Source organism: Oratosquilla oratoria, chromosome 43, assembly GCF_046742065.1.
Source record: "Oratosquilla oratoria isolate Oo_2021 chromosome 43, ASM4674206v1, whole genome shotgun sequence".
NCBI classification, from domain to species: domain Eukaryota; kingdom Metazoa; phylum Arthropoda; class Malacostraca; order Stomatopoda; family Squillidae; genus Oratosquilla; species Oratosquilla oratoria.
The window spans coordinates 33,365,261-33,371,895 of NC_134819.1; positions in this window are offsets into that span (position 1 = coordinate 33,365,261).

Genomic DNA, 6,635 nt, shown 5'->3' on the forward strand with positions numbered 1-6,635 from the left:
CTCTATCACCCCGAAGCCTCCTCTGCCTCACTGACAAATACGTGGCAGTGCAACCGGAGCGAGAAATAATGGAAAAACAAAAAGGAAAAACAAGGTAAGACAAGAAAGAAAAGGCAGACTCAAAGAAAAAATGGACACAAAAATAAATAATGGAAAAAAAGGAAAATAAAAAATGGGAAAAATCAAAGTACAGAAATAAAATAGACTCAAAGACACACACAGAAATACTGACACTAAAAGAAATAATGGAAAAAGAAAAAAGAAAAAAAAGGTATGACAAGAAAGAAAGGGTAGACTCAAAGAAAAAATGGACACAAAAATAAATAATGAAAAAAAAGGAAAATAAAAAATAGGAAAAATCAATGTACAGAAATAAAATAGACTCAAAGACACACACAGAAACACCGACACTGAAAGAAATAATGGAAAAACAAAAAGGAAAAACAAGGTAAGACAAGAAAGAAAAGGTAGATTCAAAGAAAAAACGGACACAAAAATAAATAATGGAAAAAAGGAAAAATGGAAAAAATCAAAGTACAGAAATAAAATAGACTCAAAGACACACACAGAAACACTGACACTAAAAGAAATAATGGAAAAAGAAAAAAGAAAAACAAGGTATGACAAGAAAGAAAAGGCAGACTCAAAGAAAAAATGGACAAAAATAAATAATAAAAAAAAAGGAAAATAAAAAATAGGAAAAATCAATGTACAGAAATAAAATAGACTCAAAGACACACACAGAAACACTGACACTAAAAGAAATAATGGAAAAAGAAAAAAGAAAAACAAGGTATGACAAGAAAGAAAAGGCAGACTCAAAGAAAAAACGGACACAAAAATAAATGGATTTTTTTTTTAAATGGGAAAAAATCAAAGTACAAAAAGAAAATAGGCTCAAAGACACACAAACACTGACACTGAAAGAAATAATAAAAAAAAATATATAAGAAAAAAGATGAAAGGACAGACTCATCGCTAAAGACACAGGGAACAAACACACACAAACGCGCAAAAACAGAGGCACTCACAAAGACATATAGACACAAAGACAGGTGGAGACAGACATACAAAGACACGCGGACAGACAAAAATGTACAGACAAGACGAAAAAAGCAACAAAAGATTAACGGAAGTGAAGACGCATAAAGCGAAGGAAGAGAAAGTATATAATAACGAAGAGAAAGAGTAAATGAAAAAAGAGGTACAAAAAGAAAGTGAGAGAGAAACGGGAAAAATGGAAAAGAGAGAAAAAGAGAGTGATACGGTGAAAGAGAAAAGGGTAAGGGGAGAGAAGGAGAGAAGGAAAAGAAATAGGACAACAGAGAAAGAGAGACGAACGAAAAAAAGTAAGAAAGTATGAAAGAATAAATTTACGAAAAAAAGTTAGAAAGGAGGAATTTAGTAAAAGAACGAAAAATAATAAAGAATGAAAAAAGGAAAGAATATAACAAAGAAAACTTGAAAATTAAAAGAACGAGATAGAATAAAAACAAAAATGAGAGAATGAGGAAAAAAGAGAATGAAAACTCGAAGAATGAAAGAATAAACACAAAGATAATAAACTAACGACAGAGTGAAAGAGAATGAAAGAAGGAAAAAGACAGACAGAAGGCAAAGAAAAAAGAGAAAATGAAAAAAGAGGAAAGTGAAAAGAGAGACAGAAAGAGAAAGAAAAAGAGAAAGAGCGAGAAAAAAAGAAAGAAAAAAGAGAAAGAAAAAGCGAAATATAAAGAAAACTAGAGCGAAAAAAGAGAAAGAGAACAGGGAAAGAGAAAGAAGAAAAGAGAAAGGGAAAGAAAAAGAGAAAGAGAAGGGAAAGAAAGAAAATGAGAGAAAAAGAGAAAAAGCAAAGAGAAAGAGACAGAAAGGAAAAAATAAAAGAAAAAAGAAACAATGAAACAAATAAGGAATGAAGGAGTGAAGGGATGAAGGACTGAAGGAAAGCATGAAGGGATGAATGAAGGAATGAAGGAATGAAGGAAGGAATGAAGGAAGGAATGAAGGAATAAAGCAATGAACGAATAAAGGAATAAAGAAATGGATGAATGAAGGAATGAAGGAATGGATGAATGAAGGAATGGATGAATGAAGGAATGAAGGAATGGATGAGTGAAAGAAGAAAGGAATGGATGAATGAAGGAATGGATGAATGAAAGAAGAAAGGAATGGATGAAGGAAGGAAGGAAGGAAGGAATGGATGAATTAATAAAGGAATGGATGAATGAAGGAATGAAGAAATGGATGAATGAATGAATAAAGGATTAAAAGAATGAAAGAATGAAGGAACGAAGGAATGAAAGAAGGAGAGACTGGTACAGGGAAAGAAAGCCAAAAGGAAAGTAATAAAGAGGGAAAGAAAGGAAAACGAGAGAAACATAAAAAAAAGAGAGTAAAGAGGGAAGAAGATCTGAAGAAAGGAGAAACTCCAGAAGAAGTAAAGATATCCCTTGATTAGACCTAATTGTTTTCAACGGAAGGAAACTTTGGGATCCAACGAGATTTAGAAGAAGTGTTTGACATCATCACACAAGTTCCCTCATTCGTCCCGATTTCGCAAACCATGCAAGTTTTGCCTCAAAACTTTGCGTAGTGTAAATACACCATTGCCGATATGGTGCGTTCTAATGGTGCAAGTCTATGGTTTGTTAGTAAGTATTTGTAGGTTTCTATGTATAGTAGTTTCCTTGTAATGTTTTACAATTTATTTTTTAAACGATATGTTTGTGTAATAATAGTTTAATTTGTGTATGTATATTCATTTTAACTGTTACAGTCAGGTATTGCTTTGATAACTATTTAGCTTTTTTTATGTCTCATCAAGTAATTTTATTCAGATAGTGAAAAATTTTGCTGCGCGAGGGTTTCTTAAGGGAGTTCCCATTCTTGCATCGGTTTCACTAAACTAGGTGTGTTTTGGGTTCATCGATTTTTATTGTTATTATTTATGGGGCAGGAGGTGGAGGGGAGGTGGAGGGGAGGAGGGGAGGTGGAGGGGAGGAGGGGAGGTGGAGGGGTGGAGGAGGGGAGGTGGAGGGGAGGTGGAGGGGAGGTGGAGGGGAGGTGTAGGGGAGGTGGAGGGGAGGTGGAGGGGAGGTGTAGGGCAGGAGGGGAGGTGGAGGGGAGGTGGAGGGGAGGAGTGGAGGTGGAGGGGAGGAGGAGTGGAGGAGGAGGGGAGGTGGAGGGGAGGAGGAGGGGAGGTGGAGGGGTGGAGGAGGGGAGGTGGAGGGGTGGAGGAGGGGAGGTGGAGGGGTGGAGGAGGGGAGGTGGAGGGGTGGAGGAGGGGAGGTGGAGGGGTGGAGGGGTGGAGGAGGGGAGGTGGAGGGGAGGAGGGGAGGTGGAGGGGTGGAGGAGGGGAGGTGGAGGGGAGGTGGAGGGGAGGAGGGGAGGTGGATGGGGAGCGGGAGGGGGGGTTGAGGTGGAGGTGGAGGGATAGGGGGAGGTGGATGGGGAGAGGAGGGGAGGGGATGGGGAGAAATGACCTGTCTACTCTTATATTCTTGTCTGACTGCCACTTGTGAATGTGCGAAGATTTAAGTCGTAGATTTATTTTCAGTAAAAAACAGAATTTCTGGAAAACGAGACTGGTTGGTTTAAATGGAAAAAAAGGCTCACATTTGACCTAAGAGGACAAAGAGTTAATCCAAAGTTCACTACAATAAGCTGATGAAGGTTTTATATATATATATATATATATATATATATGTATAGTAAAATGTTAAAATGAACCAAGGATTAAAGGCTAATTGGGTCGTCACCCAAGCTGACCTAAGTTGTCCAAAGCTAAGCCCCGCCCACGTGCAGTCTAGGCCCCGCCTCCACTGCAGCCGATTGGTCCGCTTGTAACAGTTTAATTAGCGCTTACCAGTGATCATCCTCCCAAGAATATGACGTCATTTATTTTTCGGCAGCCAACCAATCATGTATGATTTCGAGAAATGAACCTCTGTACAACAACCAATCACGTGTGTGTTGTGGGGAGGAGCTTCTCTGCAAACTTAACTGACGTCATTTACCTTCTGACAGCCAACCAATCATATGTATGCTAAGGGGAGGGGTTTATAAGCAAACTTAGACGGGGTCATTCATTAATCAGCTTCTAACAAATGTGTTCTAGAAGTGTGAATTAGAATAATCCTAGTCATGTCATTTTGCGACAGCTAACTAATTGCGTGTTCACTGGAATGAGGAGTCTCTATGCAATTTGAAATTACGTCACTGGCGTTTCGACAACCAGGCAATCTGCAAAAGAATTTATACTGTTGAATGACCATTTCCGAGTGATAGTTCAATTTTATTACGAGAAAATTATTAATCTTTTCACACTTTATTTTTTTCTTGAATAAATACCTTCAGAGCTTAGAGGGACCCGAGTTCAAAGCTCCCGAAGGTCGGGCCTTATTGTTTGAAGCACATCGCTACTACTGGCAATTTGCTCTATGATAATTACAATGGCGAGGCGAATTAGTTTTGTTATTGTCTTGCTCTCTGATGACGTTGGGACTCTTAGAAAGCGGGATTCAGGACTTCAGAATTCATTCGGCCCAACCCTGGATATAAGATTATATCAGGATTTCGAGACTTTTAACAAGATGATTAGCGTAGTGGTAACGTTTGGGACTCACCCAGAGGAACCAGTGGTCAAAGCTCGCGATGGCTGGACATGATTGTTTGAATTACATCGCTATTACTAGCGATTTTTTCTATAATACATATATATATATATATATATATATATATATATATATATATATATATGTGTGTGTGTATATACATACACACACACATGTATATATATATATATATATGTGTGTGTGTGTGTTTGTGTGTGTGTGTGTGTGTGTGTGTGTGTGTGTGTGTGTGTGTGTGTGTGTGTGTGTGTGTGTGTGTGTGTGTGTGTGTGTGTGTGTGTACATACAAAAATATGGTTTTCAAGAATCTACGAGGATCACGCTCTCTGTCTATTATGCCCGTGTTCATCCCTAAGTCTTTTCTTGTTAGTGATCGATTATGTGAGGCAGTGTGCTGTGTCTTGATAGATTCACTGGTTAGGAGACAGAAAACGTTAGGCAAAAGGTGTAGATATATATTACCTTGGAAGGTGAACATCACCCAGTAGGCGTGAGAAGGTGAGCAGGGTCCCCGAGGTGGGCGGACCCAGATACTTCACGAGGCAAACGTACCTGGAAAATGAAGAAATTAAATTATAATAATTTCCTCCTCGAGGAACAAACCCGCAAACCCACAATGACCGGCAACTCTCCTTGGGCCTCTCGTATATCTTTCTGGAAAGTAAAAATACATCATACCTCGCTGCGGGTGCCGGGAATCGAACTCACGACCACTGCTCATGAGTTCGACACGGTATCCACTGCGCTACTTTATGAGAATAACGCCCAAACTGTCAAAAATATCTGCTGTATTAGTACGGGACTGTTTCTATGTCACCAACTGACAATAGTAGGAGACGATCAGTCGCCGGTTCCCATCTCTACTTTTGTGAAAAGATGGATATAATACGTTTAAAGTTGGTAGTTATTCGACTTTGCATTCTGTTATGCTAATAAATGCTCCAAGATTGCTTGATTCTTGAAGTTCTTTATAGAAAAAATTCTAGAGCCCACTGGAGATTAAAAAGGATTTTACCCATGCGCCCTTTTTTATCTGTTTATTTGTTTATTCATTTGTTTATTAATGTACTTATTGTATCTAATTGTTTATCTATTTACATATGTATTTATTTATTTGTCCTGATAATCTAATTTGTCTAGATAGAGTATTATTTACATCGTCGGTCCTAAATTCGTTCCTTTTCTGAAATGAAATGCCGACAGACAGACATACAGACAAACAGACAAACAGGCATACAGACAGACAAACAGACAGACACACACATACACATTCTTCTTCAAGGACCACCTCTAACCTCGAACTGACACGAGTAACCCAGATAATAACTAATAACGACAATTCAGGACATTTTTATAGAGAACGCGAGAAAACACAACATTGACATTTTTATAGAGGAATGAAGGCAAGACAAAGTAGACGCATCAGAGAACCCACTTTTCTACAGGAATTACAAGTCTTCTAGCTATAGTAAAAAGAAGGAAGACTTAAAGAAGATTATCTACGAACAGGTCAAACCAACTGTACCCAATACAAAATCAAAATTCACTATTTATCATAAAACAAGACGAATTTCTTCCCTTGTGATTAAAGGGAGTTTCCTCCAGTCTTCGATCCCCATTCAAGAAACGAACCTGGTGTATCAAAAAACGTGCGCTAATTGCGACTGCAGTTGTCTTACCTCTATCTACATCGACTCCACCTCAAACACCCCATCTAAACATACCTCATCCCACCGCACCTTCTTGAGGGTGTAATTAAACGGAACAATATCACTCAAAACTAATTCACCATCACAAAACAATGCCTCTAATCTAACACTACATAGTTATTCACAGAGAACCCGGCAGAGACTGGCTAAGAGCAGTAGAAGCTGTTTACATATAGATAACATTTTAACATAAACGCCAAACCTGAACTAAGCCTTCATCTCTACGCAAACCTTCAACCACGGCTCCCAACTCCGATCCGGCGCTTTGATTGGCCGAGCTCGCACCACCAGGCTC